An 18005-nucleotide genomic window follows, 5' to 3' on the forward strand; every position below is an offset into this window, starting at 1 on the left:
CAAACTGTATCGATGTATTAGAAAATAATACCAAATTAATAATTTTAGAGTGAAAAGTCTTTTCTTTCTTTTACTCAGATATAGTATATGTCGGCTGTGCAGGGCTGCAATATCCCCCTCCACACTATGTGTGTAGCAGTGGCAGATTGCAGAGTTTATTGGTTCAAAACAGCCGTAGCATTGCGTCCTGTAGTTAGCATGTTAATTCGATTATTGCTTTAAGATATCCAAAGACTGGAGCAGTGGGCAGAAACTAGACGGTATATTTGTGGAAAATGTCACTCTGATCCAAATATCGCATTAATGTTCGTATGTTTGAATACACTGCTCAAAAAAATAAAGGGAACACTTAAACAACACAATGTAACTCCAAGTCAATCACACTTCTGTGAAATCAAACTGTCCACTTAGGAAGCAACACTGAGTGACAATTAATTTCACATGCTGTTGTGCAAATGGGATAGACAACAGGTGGAAATTATAGGAGTGGTGACCACAGACCACTTCTCAGTTCCTATGCTTCCTGGCTGATGTTCTGGTCACTTTTGAATGCTGGCGGTGCTTTCACTCTAGTGATAGCATGAGACGGAGTCTACAACCCACACAAGTGGCTCAGGTAGTGCAGCTTATCCAGGATGGCACATCAATGCGAGCTGTGGCACGAAGGTTTGCTGTGTCTGTCAGCGTAGTGTCCAGAGCATGGAGGCGCTACCAGGAGACAGGCCAGTACATCAGGAGACGTGAAGGAAGCCGTAGGAGGGCAACAACCCAGGAGCAGGACCGCTACCTCCGCCTTTGTGCAAGGAGGAACAGGAGGAGCACTGCCAGAGCCCTGCAAAATGACCTCCAGCAGGCCACAAATGTGCATGTGTCTGCTCAAACGGTCAGAAACAGACTCCATGAGGGTGATATGAGGGCCCGACGTCCACAGGTGGGAGTTGTGCTTACAGCCCAACACCGTGCAGGACGTTTGGCATTTGCCAGAGAACACCAAGATTGGCAAATTCGCCACTGGCGCCCTGTGCTCTTCACAGATGAAAGCAGGTTCACACTGAGCACATGTGACAGACGTGACAGAGTCTGGAGACGCCGTGGAGAACGTTCTGCTGCCTGCAACATCCTCCAGCATGACCGGTTTGGCATTGGGTCAGTAATGGTGTGGGGTGGCATTTCTTTGGAGGGCCGCACAGCCCTCCATGTGCTCGCCAGAGGTAGCCTGACTGCCATTAGGTACCGAGATGAGATCCTCAGACCCCTTGTGAGACCATATGCTGGTGCGGTTGGCCTTGGGTTCCTCCTAATGCAAGACAATGCTAGACCTCATGTGGCTGGAGTGTGTCAGCAGTTCCTGCAAGACGAAGGCATTGATGCTATGGACTGGCCCACCCGTTCCCCAGACCTGAATCCAATTGAGCACATCTAGGACATCATGTCTCGCTCTATCCACCAACGTCACGTTGCACCACAGACTGTCCAGGAGTTGGCAGATGCTTTAGCCCAGGTCTGGGAGGAGATCCCTCAGGAGACCGTCCGCCACCTCATTAGGAGCATGCACAGGCGTTGTAGGGAGGTCATACAGGCACGTGGAGGCGACACACACTACTGAGCCTCATTTTGACTTGTTTTAAGGACATTACATCAAAGTTGGATCAGCCTGTAGTGTGTTTTTCCACTTTAATTTTGAGTGTGACTCCAAATCCAGACCTCCATGGGTTGAAAAATTTGATTTCCATTTTTTTATTTTTGTGTGATTTTGTTGTCAGCACATTCAACTATGTAAAGAACAAAGTATTTCAGAAGAATATTTAATTAACTCAGATCTAGGATGTGTTATTTTTGTGTTCCCTTTATTTTTTTGAGCAGTGTATATCGATATATTACTCACGATTCGATGTCATCTCTTTATAGTAGTGAGGGTGGCAATTCATAAATATGCTTGTATTCTTAAGCGGTGATATCCTTATCTCCTAATCCTTCTATGTGAACTTATATTGAGTATGTCGGATGGCGGAGTATGTGATCGTGGCGTCCCACGTGTATATGCTCATGCAGACTCCTGCTCGTTTATCGTCTTGTTCCTGCTCAGGATCTTCCGTCGTCAGTGTCCAGGTGCCGGCTGTTTGATCATGACCCAGATAGTCCTGGTAGCCTTATTCAGTGAGGAAGGAGGCAGGAGTCTCCGAAATGCGTCTGGTATAATTGGACCCCCAAACAGATGATATTGATATAAAGCAGTAATCCGGAAAATACTCACGAATATCCTATCCCTATTATCCAAAATTCCTTCATAAGGCTACCAGGACTATCCGGGTCATGATCAAACAGCCGGCACCTGGACACTGACGACGGAAGATCCGGAGCAGGAACGAGACGATAAACGAGCAGGAGTCTGCATGAGCATATACACGTGGGATGCCACGATCACATACTCCGCCATCCGACATACTCAATAATATAAGTTCACATAGAAGGATTAGGAGATAAGGATATCACCGCATAAGAATACGAGCATATTTATGAATTGCCACCCTCACTATTATAAAGAGATGACATTGAATTGTGAGTAATATATCGATATATTCAAACATACGAACATTAATGCGATATTTGGATCAGAGTGACATTTTCCACAAATATACCGTCTAGTTTCTGGCCACTGCTCCAGTCTTTGGATATCTTAAAGACAATAATGGAATTAACATGCTAACTACAGGACGCAATGCTACGGCTGTTTTGAACCATTACAGTGCAACCAATAAACTCTGCAATCTGCCACTGCTGCACACATAGTGTGGAGGGGGATATTGCAGCCCTGCACAGCCGACATATACTATATCTGAGTAAAAGAAAGAAAAGACTTTTCACTCTAAAATTATTAATTTGGTATTATTTTCTAATACATCGATACAGTTTGGACCGTGACAATATTGATGTAGGGGGATGTGAATTGCAATGTATCACACCAAGAATACATGAATACATTGTTTGTTCACCCCTCATATATCCAAACTATATGGGTCCCAATAACAATATCTGAACAGATGTATGCATGTTTTCATAATATCTCCTGCACATGATTTTATATTTGGAGTTTTTTCCATGCGCATATTATACTATATTGTAATTTGTTTTAATAGAGATATATATTGCTTTTATATATTTTTTATACTTTATTATCGTCAAAATAAAATATATTTTAACAACTAGATATCCTACGTATAGATTGCTCCAAGTGAGGTGTGCCCAACCCACTATTACAATACATTTCATACTAGCATAAAGCGCTTGTAATGACCGAGCAGGCAGAAGAGCCAAATCATAGGCAGAGTTAATGGCCATATTTAATCAAAATACCGAAAACCGTCAGACACCATGGTATGGATGCCTTTACATAGTGTTCAAAGGATATGCATGTTGTCATATATATATATCTCAAACCGCAAAGCCGATAAACCACTGGCAACCTGATAATTAACCAACCCAGTGTGAGGGGAGGGGGGGTTACCACCTCAAGGACAGCTGAAATGAGGCCCATGTAGCATGGTTCACGAGTGTCACCACTCGCTATTGGACGTCAAAAGGCCCTGTAAGTAAAAGAGACAAGAAACATGAGGTTAAAATATCGACATCTATAACATCATTCACAATTCTATACCAATAAAGGTCATCATAATGATAAAATTAATTAATCCCAACAGTAATCTTTATTAAGACCGGCTGGTTGTAAGGTATTAAGGTGGCGGATCCAAGCCATCTCTCTCTCCCGGAGCAATTGTTCATGATCCCCACCTCTCCTCTCCTCGATGACTTGGAAACGTAATTGACTCACAGAATGTTTGTATGTTGAGAAATATTCCACTAAGGGGGCTTCAAGTTTCTTTGTGCGTATATTGGATTTATGTTGGTATATCCTATCTTTAATTTTCTGGATGGTTTCACCAACATGTCCCATGCCACATGGGCATTTGATAAGATAAATGACATAGCTAGTGAGACAAGAAAAGTGGCCTCTGATATTAAAGATTTTGCCTGTAGATGGATGGGTAAATGTCGGGCCCTTCGTGACATTTCCACACTGAGCGCAAGTAAGACAAGGGTATGTGCCTTTTTGGTGTACAAGAGCCCAGATCAGACGAGTGTATCCCTAATATTTATAACTCTTTTGTATGACATTAGCGGTCTAGTTGGGAAGATGTTCGGAAAATTCCTTTTTAGAATGTGCCAATGTCTGAAGAGAATTTTTTTGACATCATAACTTAGATGAGAGAAAGTGGTAACACAAGGTATAAATTTTGTTGGAGGTTCAGGGGCGGGTTTTCGGGGACAGCAAACTCTCTCTAGGTAAATCCTGAATTCTGTTAAAATGTCCTTGGAGGATATATTCCGGAAAACCTCTCTTACGGAATTTATCGGACATATTGCGGAGTCTGGAGTCCACATTAGTATCAGATACGATACATTTGACTCTCATGAGTTATGACAAAAGGGAGAGACCTCACTAAACCCGGAGGATGATGGCTGTCAAATCTGAGGAGGCTGTTCCTATCCGTGGGTTTGGTATATAGATCTGTACTGAGAACACCATCCCTTACCTCAAGAATGAAATCGTTGTCTTGCTGGAGTCCAGAGAGAGAGAGATGGAGTCCACACTTGTGTTGATGGTTTCATGGAACGTAATTAGGTCATTCTGAGAACCCTGCCAAACACAAAACACGTCATCAATAAAACGAACCCAAAGTACAACATTCTCTTTGAATAATAGAAGCGTGTATACCACCTTTTCTTTGAAATGGCTCATGTACATGACAGCGAATGTGGGCGCAGCGTTACAACCCATCGCTGTAAATAGACACTTGTAAATAGAACTGATCCTCAAACCCAAAAAAATTACGTCTCAACACAAAAGATAACATGGTGAGAATAAATTGTTGCTCTACAGGTGAAAATTCCTGGTGTAATTCAAGGATTTCCTTGACACATTCTATACCCTCTAAAGTAGGAATGTTGGTGTATAGGCTGGCAACATCCATTGTTACCAGGGTACAATTTGTCCAATCAGGATGGATACTTTGGATTTTATTTTAAAAAAATCAGTGGTTTCTCTGATCAAGAATTTGCCACCCTGGGCATAAGGCCTCAGAAGGCAATCCAACATCCTGGAGGCTGGTTGAAATAAAGAGTCACATCCTGAAACAATAGGTCTCGCCGGGGGATGTTCGTGGTTTTTATGTACTTTGGGTAAAGTGTATATCACTGGAATACGTGGATGTTTGGGTTGAGATATTCAGCCAACTTGTTGTTAATTACCCCATCTTTACAAGCTTCCTCGACAATCGTTCTGAGTTCTTTCAGAAAGTTGTTTGTGGGGTCACAAGCAATAGGTACATAAGTCTGTTGGTCTCCCAGTTGGTGTAAAATCTCATCCCTGTAATCAGATTTATCCATGACCACAATACCCGAGCCTTTATCCGCCGGTTTTATCTGTGGTTGACGCTATAGAAAGCATCAATGGCTGGCACTATAGGGGACATCTGTGGCTAGCACTGTTGGGGACACCTGTGTCAGGTAACTCAACTCTGAGGAGTTTCTAAAGATGGAAAACTAGGATCCTATGGCTTATTCTCATTAACATAGGGTACAAGGGTGAGCAAAAAAAACGTTTTGTGAATTAAACACATTTTGAATTTGCCTCTCTTTCATTGGTATGTTGTACTTCCTCTAATGTTGGGGGGTATTTTTAGTGTTATGGGGTCATCTGTAAACTGTTGGGGGTATCTGTAGTCAGGCTCAGACTGGCCCACCGGGGAGGCGTGGGATTCCTCTATAGGACCCCAGTCTCCTGCGCCCAGAATAAGACGGATTAATAATTATTTCTCTTGTTTCTCAGGAGAGATAATTATTGTAGTCACTAGGTGGCAGTATCTCATCTAGTGATGCAGCCACCTACTGGTGTAAATTGTACAGGAGACCCCGCAGTATCTTCTAAGCTTCCTGGGCTGCTAGCAGTGAAGAAGGAGAGAACGTGTCTGGCCATCCTCCTGCCCTCCCTGCTGTTAGGAAACTGTGGTTTCTGGAGAGAAGGGCTCCTCCGCGGTGCTGAGCTGATTTCTCAGGTGTGTGACCGTAGTGAGCTGTAGGAGACTGTAAGGGTGAAATAGGGGATTTGTTTATAGTAGACTCAGATCTGTGTATCTGTGCTGCTCTGTGCAGAGTTCAGAGTGGCATTGGGGGGACTCTGCCCTAGGTCTCCCCAATGCCTCTGCTTTAGGTGCACCCCCATTAGTGCCACAGCTCCAGATACTCCCCAATGCCCCCACTCTAAATGCACCCCTAATATTGCCTCTTCTCCAGTTGCCCCCCCTAATACCTCTGCTCCAGGATCACCACTATTACCCTGCCTCAGGTGACCCTAATGCTTCTGCTTTAAGTGCACCCCCATAAATGCCCCAGCTCCAGATGCCCCCACTCTAAATGCACTGCTAATATTGCCTCTTCTCCAGTTACCCCTGCTCCAGGATCCCCGCTATTACCCTGCCTCAGGTGACTTTAATGCCTCTGTTTCAGTTATGACCCTCCGTTTGTCCCCTTTGCTCACGTTGCTCCTCTAGCACCTTTGCTTGGGCTTTGTTAAAGGTTATGACCTGCAAAGGGGGTTGGACTTGTGACTGAAAAATTCTACACAGTGCGTCACATTCTCCAGTATTGTTTAAAGAATTTGAGAACCGCACTCTATTAGTTCAGCGTTTAGGTGCCAATCAAGGGCTATGAATAGCCGGTAAATATAGAAGTAAATTTGAGGCACACAATTTTTCAATTTGTAATAGGGGCATTTATTCATTAGCATATAATGCTGTCATCCATAGGCCCAATCTTTTTCAGATTATGCACATATTGGCAGAAACCGTACGTTTCGGTCGCGCAGGACCTTCATCTGCGGTTTTATCTACAATACAATAATGGACATGAGCTGGATCGTAGCATATATAGCAATGGAATTTAAATACATAGTGATATTTTTTATATAAAAAAATCATAGAAAAAATCAAGTGTCATAGAAAAATTCAAACAAAAAAGGGGGGGAAAATTCCTTGGAGAATTATCATACATTGCATAAGGGGTATGTGGAACACACTGTGCACATCAGATACATCAAACGATAGCAATATAGGTAAAGAGCATGTCATAGCCTTCTAATAGCCAAGTGGACCATGTCTATAGTGAAATTAGTATCAAATTAAGGTACTGATGTGTTACAATGTGCACCATTCACCCCTGCCCTATAATAGTATAACGTATATACAGTCACCACCAAAAGAGTAACCACATATAATAACATATAATCATAATCCCTCATAGTATATAGCCTAGCCCTTTAAATATGGTGTCCTGATCGGTAGTAGTCCGGAATGTGGAAGAACATGCTGGTATAACAGCCCATGCTGAGGTCTTGTATAGCAGGCCAGTATATAAACATATGAAGAAGGCAGAGGCTGAAAAGAAAGACATCTTATTAGGGTTATATAACAGCAAACTGTACCTGCTCAGACGGATGTGAGTGGGTGAGGCGCTGGATGCATGGTGTGTGTTTGAAGCGACCGTGTTTAAATATGTATGGGCTGCCTGGAGGTTCCGGTCACATGAGCGGATGTCATGTGATGATAGGGGCAGGCTTATGCGTTCCACTCTGTTATTTGCGTTCCACTGGGAGGTTACTGGAAGTTCCGGTCATGTGACCGCAGGTCACATGATCGCTATGGGAAGTGTATGTGCGTTCCAGCGGTTCTCAAATTCTTTAAACATTTGATCACAGTGAGATACCGGCACCTACGTCTGAATATGACAAATGTGTTTTCATACGATGTTAATACTGCTGAGAGCATTGTATCTGGGGTTCATCTACCCAATGAATTCCTACATATACCTAATCATGAGATGAAGATCCGTGAATATGAACGCGACCGAAGACGCCTCATTGGGTGGGAATTACACTGTAGTACAATAACAGAATACTACAAGAACAGTCGCATCCCTAGAGGCTTAAGATCACGTCTGACACCCACGCTTTTTGCCGACAAAAAGGAATTTTGCGAGCGTTTCGAAAATATATTAAATAAATGCTCCTTTGATCTTATCCTCCTCACAATAGAAGAATTACAGTCCTCTATTGGAGAACTAACCAAGAAGATTGACAACACCGAGACACAATTAACCTCGACTACCCCCGAGGAAGACCTAACAAAAGCAAAAGAAAGAATTGAAAAACAGTTACAAGAATTCAAGAAAAACACAGAACAGAACAAACGACAGAAGTTCATACGTGACGCAGAAGACTACAGGTTGGATACGGTATACCGGTGGAAAGGAAATCAAGGTCAAGGCTTCAGAGGCTACCGCAACCCGCACTACTCCGGTTCATCAAATTCCGACAGCGACAGATCCGGCAACCAGAGAAACCCATCTCGTTTTTTAGGCAACCGACGCGGCCGATCAAAAAGCGGAAGACCAGGAGGGGCGGTAGGAGATCCAGAGGAACGAGCCCAGACACGATCTCAGGTAAGGGCGATAACTTAGTTATAAACATTTCATCTACCACACTATTACCTGAACAGACCTCTGCCCTACAAAAGGGACTGTCTTTCTGTCCCACACCGAAATTAAATACATTCATATTGGAACAGGAATTACAGAGGTTCTATCGTACACTGAGACTCAAGGCCCACTTTGAAGAAACCCCTATGAGAGAACCGGGCATTACTGTCCAACCAGGACCTCTTTCTATTGATACTTTAGGCCTGAGGAACAAGAGCTCCTATATGCCGCCCAAAAACAAACACCCGGTAGAAACGTATATTTCCTTATCCCAACAATTAATAGAGAAAATACTAATAGAGAATAAACAGGGCCAGTTCAAACATACAAATAATTTGTCACATGAAGAAAAATTAGCAATTGAAGTACTCCAATGTAATAAAGACATTATTGTCAAACCTGCAGATAAGGGGGGAGCTCTGGTCGTTATGGACAAAAGAGACTACATGATGGAGATCACGAGACAGTTGGCAGACAGCGAGACATACGAGATACTACCAAGAGACCCCACTGCACAAATACAGACATTAATTACTAACATCATAGAGTCAAATTCCAAAGCAGGGATCATAGATAATAAAACAGCCAATTTTTTAGTTGAATATAACCCAATTACACCGGTATTTTATATACTACCTAAGATACATAAAAGCCTTATTAACCCTCCAGGACGTCCAATAGTTGCCTCAACTAACTCAGTATTCTCTCCCTTGGCCATTTATCTGGAAAAAATTCTTACACCACTCACCAAAACATCGAGATCCTTTATACTGGATACATCTGACTTCATCAAAAAATTGAAGGGCGTAACACTCACACCAGGTAGTACCCTTTTAACTTTAGATGTAAACAGCCTCTATACGTCTATAGTACATGATAAAGGCATAAAAGCCACAGGAAGACTATTAAAAAATATTTACAGTTTAACCATTAAACAGCAGGAATTTTGTTTAACATTACTCGAGATCATACTCAAAAGGAATTTTTTTCTGTTTGGCGACACCTACTATGGTCAGAAGAGGGGGACCGCTATGGGGTCCAATGTGGCCCCTCCCTATGCCAATGCCTTCATGGCGGCATTTGAAGAAGACTTCGTATATACAAATCCCCTCTTCCGCCAATTTGTAGATGTATGGTACCGCTTCATAGATGATGTCTTCTGCATCTGGAGAGGACCAATAGCCACTATAAATAATTTTGTGGAGAACCTGAACCAGGTATACAGCGAACTAGGCTTCACTTCTCACACCAGCAAAGAAGAAATTAGCTTTCTAGACACACTTGTCCAAATAGACCCGGCAGGAACACTAACTATAGATCTCTATAGCAAACCCACCGACCGTAACAGTTTGTTACATTATGAGAGCTGCCACCCACGAGCTACAAAAGACTCCCTACCGCGATCTCAATATACACGAGTCAACCGAATTGTCACTAAGGAAGTAGCCAAGACCGAACGCTTTGAGACTATGACCCAAAAATTTCAAAATAGGGGGTATCCCAACACCATTTTAAAGAAAGCCCTTAACAGCCTTAATGAGACTCATAAACCACGCCTAACAAATCAAAAGAGGGTAGCATGCATAACCACATACCATCCACTTATGCCAAAGATTCAGCAGGCTTTTAAACAAAATTGGTCCGTGCTAGCCAAATCCAACCCAGGAATAGAGGAATTCCAACAACCTCTTTTGACCTGCTACAAAAGACCCCCCAATATTCGGGATAAACTAGTTCGAGCGGATATAGGGAGCCTTACCAGACTACCAACACAGACTTACCTACGGAGTAAGCGCAACGGCACATATCCCTGTTTACACTGTGCACAGTGTTCCAACGTGACGAAGGGAGAATATGTTACACATCCACGTACTGGACAGACATTTGCCATTCAAGGGTTTTACACTTGCGAATCCAGTTACGTTGTATACTTGATAAAATGTCCATGTGGCCTCGCATATGTTGGGGAGACTACCCAACATGTGCGAGACAGAATAAGTAAACATAAGTCTACTATTAGACTTCAACACAATTTTCTGCCCATTCCACACCATTTCCTTGAGAAGAAGCATCAAATTTCGCAACTTCGGTTCCAAATTTTGGAACAAGTGGACCGACCCAGGAGGGGCGGCAACCGGACTCTTCTCCTCAAGCAGAAGGAGGCTTTCTGGATCCATAAATTAGGAACACTTTCACCGAACGGCTTGAATCGGGAATGCGATTTTTTTATTAATACCTGAATCAATATTCAATTGGTCCTCATGTCCTCTTACCAATATCTGATGTCCATGTCGTATTTATTATCTGTCGTTATTATAATTGGAGATGTTCTAAATATCTTTCTTCTTTCCACAGACTCGCTGAAAATTGTTTTTGTCTACAACGGGTGTGGGTGAGACTGACTTCCCCCTCCCCCTCCCCTCCCTCCCTTTTTCCCTGCCCTCCCTCTCTTCCCATTATTCTTTACCTACCACTCCATTATAGTTATAGCTGCTTATATTTATGATTATATATTTCCCATCTTATACATTTAACACAACTTGATTTTGTACCACATTACATTTCCTATGTTATTTATCTCAGTTAAAAATTAGACCACAGTAGCAACATAGCATCGCCAAGCCTCTATAACTCCATATAGTCCAATATTCACTAACGATCCCCTTCTATGGCTGGTCAGTGGAGATAAATACAATGGAACACAGCGTTTGCGTTCTAATCCAGCTGGAACGCACATACACTTCCCATAGCGATCATGTGACCTGCGGTCACATGACCGGAACTTCCAGTAACCTCCCAGTGGAACGCAAATAACAGAGTGGAACGCATAAGCCTGCCCCTATCATCACATGACATCCGCTCATGTGACCGGAACCTCCAGGCAGCCCATACATATTTAAACACGGTCGCTTCAAACACACACCATGCATCCAGCGCCTCACCCACTCACATCCGTCTGAGCAGGTACAGTTTGCTGTTATATAACCCTAATAAGATGTCTTTCTTTTCAGCCTCTGCCTTCTTCATATGTTTATATACTGGCCTGCTATACAAGACCTCAGCATGGGCTGTTATACCAGCATGTTCTTCCACATTCCGGACTACTACCGATCAGGACACCATATTTAAAGGGCTAGGCTATATACTATGAGGGATTATGATTATATGTTATTATATGTGGTTACTCTTTTGGTGGTGACTGTATATACGTTATACTATTATAGGGCAGGGGTGAATGGTGCACATTGTAACACATCAGTACCTTAATTTGATACTAATTTCACTATAGACATGGTCCACTTGGCTATTAGAAGGCTATGACATGCTCTTTACCCATATTGCTATCGTTTGATGTATCTGATGTGCACAGTGTGTTCCACATACCCCTTATGCAATGTATGATAATTCTCCAAGGAATTTTCCCCCCCTTTTTTGTTTGAATTTTTCTATGACACTTGATTTTTTCTATGATTTTTTTATATAAAAAATATCACTATGTATTTAAATTCCATTGCTATATATGCTACGATCCAGCTCATGTCCATTATTGTATTGTAGATAAAACCGCAGATGAAGGTCCTGCGCGACCGAAACGTACGGTTTCTGCCAATATGTGCATAATCTGAAAAAGATTGGGCCTATGGATGACAGCATTATATGCTAATGAATAAATGCCCCTATTACAAATTGAAAAATTGTGTGCCTCAAATTTACTTCTATATTCTCCAGTATTGACACGTATGGTTTATATGGCGGTAGTGATGATGATATTCCGTATTTACAGGCATCACTGCTGCCATGTAAAGAGATACTGGTGGTGGAGTGGTGGAGGATTTAAAGGGGTTGTCCAGGTTTTCAAGTTATCCTCTCCACACCATAGGGCATAACTATATGATTAGTGGGGTCCGATTCTGCAACCCCCACTGATTCCAGGAACGGGTCCTGTTCCTCCTTTTTGATGGTGTGGCAGGCCACACATACGCCCTGCTGCTCCATTTATTCTCTTTGGGACCACTGGAAATAGCCAGCACTGTACTCTGCCATCTCCAGCGACCCCATAAAGAATGGATGGAGAGGCAGAGCATATGCTCGACCTGCCACTCAATCAAGAAGGGGGATCAGTGGGGGCTCCAGCGTTCAGACCCCCATGGATCACTTAGTTATCCCCGATCCTGTGGATAGAGGATAACTAGAAAAGTGGACACAGGTCCTTTAACAGGCGAGCATTTCTATTTTAGTTTGACACATATTTTTGGCCAGATTTAAAATTTTTATTTTACTTATTTTTTTTACACCCAAAGAAAACCTTTAAGGATAGGAAATGTGAAAAGGTCCAACAGCTATGACACAACAGGTGATAAGTGTCTGATTGATGGGGGTCTGACTGCTGGGACTCCCATGATCAAGGGAACGTGGTCCTAAGACCCTTGTGTACATAGATTAGTGGTAATGTAATTGAATGTCAGGACCCCTTTTTTATGATCAGTGGGTGTTCCAGCAGTCAGACCCCAGCAATCTGATATTTATCACCTATCCTGTAGATATTCAATAGATCATTATGGTAGGACAACCCTTTTTATTATAATGTAGATTATGTACAATATGAGGAGGTTAAGATTTGGTAAATTTCATGCCAGACATTTATGCTTAAAGCGGTTAAAGGGTTTGTCTCACTTCAGTAAATGGCATTTATTATGCAGTTAATACAAGGCACTTACTAATGTATTGTGATTGTCCATATTGCCTCCTTTCCATCACATTATACACAGCATGTATCCATGGTTATTACCACTGTGTAATCCAGCAGTAGGGATGAGCGGACCCGTGGATGTTCGGGTTCGCCGGGTTCGGCAGAACTTCGGGTCAAAGTTCGGGTTCGGGACCCAAACTTGACCCGAACTCGAACCTCATTGAAGTCAATGGGGACCTGAACTTTGGTGCACTAAAATGGCTGTAAAATAGTCGTAATAAGAGCAAGAGGGCTGCAAAAGGAAGCAAAATGGGGGTAAGAGCAGGACAGTTGCCCAGCAAACAAATGTGGATAGGGAAATGACTTAAAATAACATAGAATAGAAAAAACTAAAAAATAATAATCTTGAACTAGGAGGCGGAGGTCGAAGTGGAGTAGGAGGTTGAGGAGGCGGTGGACGTGGTGGTGTAGGTGGAAGCGGCAGTGGAGGAGGAGGAGGTAACCAACACTGTTTTTGTTGTTTTTTTATTTTTTCCCTTTATTTATTTTTTTATAAATTTGGTAAGACTCCAAAACATTGGGAAATAGAAAACAGAATGCAAAGAGAAAGTGCGCTGGAGTAAAACAATGGCTGGGTGCGGCCAGTATACTTGTCTGTGCTGCCGTGCTAAACACATGTTTGGACAATACACTTGCTGCAGGGCAGGCCAGCACCTCCAAGGTGTAAAGGGCAAGCTCAGGCCATGTACCAAATTTGGAGACCCAGAAGTTGAAGGGGGCAGACCCGTCATTCAGTACGTGTAGGCATGTGCACACGTACTGTTCCACCATGTTGCTGAAATGCTGCCTCCTGCTAAGACGTTCCATATCAGCTGGTGGTGCTGGTTATGGTGGCATGCTGACAAAGCTTTTCCACATTTCGGCCATGCTAACCGTCTCTTCTGAGGTGCTGGCGGCGCCCCAGCTGCGTTAATGACTTTTTCCACCTCCTCCTCCTCTGCCTTCGCCTTGTGCTTCCACTGATCCCCGCTGTCAGGTGTGAATGCCATCAGCAGCACGTCTACCAGCGTGCGCTTGTACTCGCGCATCTTCCGATCATGCTCCAGTGACGGAATTAAAGACAGCACATTGTCCTTGTAGCGCGGTGGCCACCCAGTAATCAGCACTGGCTAGAATGTGGGAAACTCAGCAGTCGTTGCACAGGCTGCCCAGAGGCAACGAGAAGCTGTCCTCTGTGGGAGGTGTATCGTATGTGTCCTCTGTATCCCCCCAGCCACGCTCTATTGATGCCCATCAGCTGCTTTGGGTGCCACCATGCTGTGAACACGGTTCCTCCTCATCATCATCCTCCTCCTCCTTCTTATCCTGCAGAACTGTGCCCTGGCTGGACAATTGTGTACCTGGCCTCTGTTGGTGCAGGAACCAACCCTCCGAGCCACTTGTGAATAACTGGCCTGATAACGTGGAAATGATCCCGCTTCCTCCTGTGCCACATCCTCTTCCATCATCGCCCGAAGTGTTTTTTCAAGGAGACATAGAAGTGGGATAGTAACGCTGACGACTGCGTCATCGGCACTGGCCATGTTGGTGGAGTACTCGAAACAGCGCAACACGGCACACACGTCCCGCATGGAGGCCCACTCGGTGGTGAAGTGGTGCTGTTCCGCAGAGCGACTCACCCATGCGTGCTGCAGATGAAACTCCACTATTGCCTGCTGCTGCTCGCATAGTCTCTCCGGCATGTGCAAGGTGGAGTTCCACCTTGTGGGTATGTCGCATATGAGGCGGTGAGCGGGAAGGCCGAAGTTACGCTGCAGTGCAGACAGGCGAGCAGCAGCAGGGTGAGAACACGCATGCACAGATGGCCGTCGCTAATGCAAAAAAAAAACAAAAAACAAAAGGGTAAATGCAGAACAAAAAAGGAGTGTTTTGGAAGAATCAGCAAACATACCAACGGGTCTGCGTTTGTCTGTTTTTGTGCAGGAGGATTTTTAATATTTTTTTTTAAACTCGCTTTATTGAAAAATGACAAGCAAGAAATACAATAGATCAATCAAAGATAAATACAATGAATTACGCATCGCAGTGCATAAGAATAAGACAGCCATTGGGGCTTCAAGGGCCTCACTCCACTCCTTATCTGTCAATGTGGGTATATTCCCTCTTCATTTACATTCCGCACCCAATGGAGATGCTGAGATTTTGAGGTTGAGCAGATGTGTGTATATGGCAGATATCATTCCCCTCGGTCCTTGTGTTCTAAATACCCCAATGAGTGGGTACGAAGACACTTGTTTCTTAAGTGCCCGGACCTGAGCCTGGAGGGCATGTCTAAGCTGCAGATACCTAAAGAAATGTGGCCTCAAAACTCCCACTTTGGTCTGTAGCTGAGAGAAGGAGAACAGAATGCCATTCTCATATAGATCTTTCAAGTAACAAATGCCGTATCCTTTCCATATCCTCTCCCCTTCACAGTGTACCAGATGTGGAAATAATGGATTTTTCCACAGCTGGATATCATCTGGTAGATCATTATATTGCTGCATTTTTGCTGCTCCCCACACCTGATGTGCTAGTTAGGATTTTTTATTTTTATTTTCCCCAGCCCTGAACAATTTTCTTAACCAATAAATGGGAATGTACTCCATCCCATTAACTGACACAGATAAGCTAGTGCGGGTAGAGTCTTAGCAGCTGCCGCATGGCCACCAATAGACCTAGAGTGGCGATGACTCTGCTATGATGATCCCGTATTCCCTGTTCCTTGTTTGCAACAAGGTGGTAGGAGCTATGGATTGCTTCACCAGGTTCAACAATTCTCTGAAACGATGTTCCATAAGCAGGTGGCACTGCAGTCTGCAGAGCCATACTGCGAAACTTGGTCATCTGGAAGCAGGACAGAGAGTCTGCTAAATCATTGCATACCCCGGGAACATGTTTTGCCTTAAACCAGAGATTTAGCTCTAGGCAACGAAGGATAAAATGGCGCAGTAGGGCGAGGATTGGGAGAGACAATGAGGTAGACCTATTCAGGACGAATACTACGCCAATATTGTCTGTCTAGAATACTATGAATCTTTTTCTCATCTCCTCTCCCCAAACCTCGACCGCTGCAACTATGGGATAGAGCACCAGACATGTCAGATTACGGAGCAATGGTGACCCTTCCCACGACTGTGGCCATGCTGTAGCAAACCATTTACCCTGAAAGTAGCCCCCCCATGCCTGTGCTGCCTGCTGCAACTGTAAAGAGTTCTAAATGGGGTATTTGGGATCTCAGACTTCTGCCTGCAAGAGACGCCAGTAAATTCTGACAGAAAGGAGTGCCACACTGAAAAGTCCTGCTTGATAGATTTTGTAATCCTTATAAAATGGTGCGGCTGCTTTACGCCCTTAGTAGCGAGGACAGCCTGCGGCAAAATGCTCTGCCCATAGGAAGCACCCTGCTGGAAAATGTGAGATGACCTAGTAGGGACTGAACCTGTCTAAGGGTAGCCTCTTTGGAAAGCAGGACTTTGGACAGGAGGCCTTTTAAGCTGGTAAATTTTTGTTGGGGTAAACGGAATACCATCCTATCTACATCCTATCTACATCGATTTCGATGTCTAAGAATGTAAGGACAGTTAGTGGACCCTTTGTTTTTATCTCAGCAATAGGGTCCCCAAAAAAATTGAGCATGCGACAGAAAATGTTTAATAAATGTAACGTTACCTCCGTACCTGCTGGGCCTATGAAAAGGAAATCATCTAAATAATGCAGTAAAGATGGGCGTCCTGACTCCTCAGAGACCACCCACTGTAAGAAAGAGCTAAATATTTCTAAATAGCAACAGGATATGGAGCATCACATTGGTAAGCTCATATCATAGTACAGGGTGGGCCATTTATATGGATACACCTTAATAAAATGGGAATGGTTGGTGATATTAACTTCCTGTTTGTGGCACATTAGTATATGTGAGGGGGGAAACTTTTCAAGATGGGTGGTGACCATGGCGGCCATTTTGAAGTCGGCCATTTTGAATCCAACTTTAGTTTTTTCAATAGGAAGAGGGTCATATGACACATCAAACTTATTGGGAATTTCACAAGAAAAACAATGGTGTGCTTGGTTTTAACGTAACTTTATTCTTTCATGAGTTATTTACAAGTTTCTGACCACTTACAAAATGTGTTCAATGTGCTGCCCATTGTGTTGGATTGTCAATGCAACCCTCTTCTCCCACTCTTCACACACTGATAGCAACACCGCAGGAGAAATGCTAGCACAGGCTTCCAGTGCACATCTCGTATCATCTGAAGGCAATCGTCTATGCTGTGAAGATACGAGATGTGCAGCACCTGAAACTACGGATACTGGAAGCCTGTGCTAGCATTTCTCCTGCGGTGTTGCTATCAGTGTGTGAAGAGTGGGAGAAGAGGGTTGCATTGACAATCCAACACAATGGGCAGCACATTGAACACATTTTATAAGTGGTCATAAACTTGTAAATAACTCATGAAAGAATAAAGTTATGTTAAAACCAAGCACACCATTGTTTTTCTTGTGAAATTCCCAATAAGTTTGATGTGTCACATGACCCTCTTCCTATTGAAAAAACAAAAGTTGGATTCAAAATGGCCGAATTCAAAATGGCCGCCATGGTCACCACCCATCTTGAAAAGTTTCCCCCCTCACATATACTAATGTGCCACAAACAGGAAGTTAATATCACCAACCATTCCCA

Source organism: Bufo bufo, chromosome 3 (assembly GCF_905171765.1).
Source record: "Bufo bufo chromosome 3, aBufBuf1.1, whole genome shotgun sequence".
Taxonomy (NCBI): Eukaryota; Metazoa; Chordata; class Amphibia; order Anura; family Bufonidae; genus Bufo; species Bufo bufo.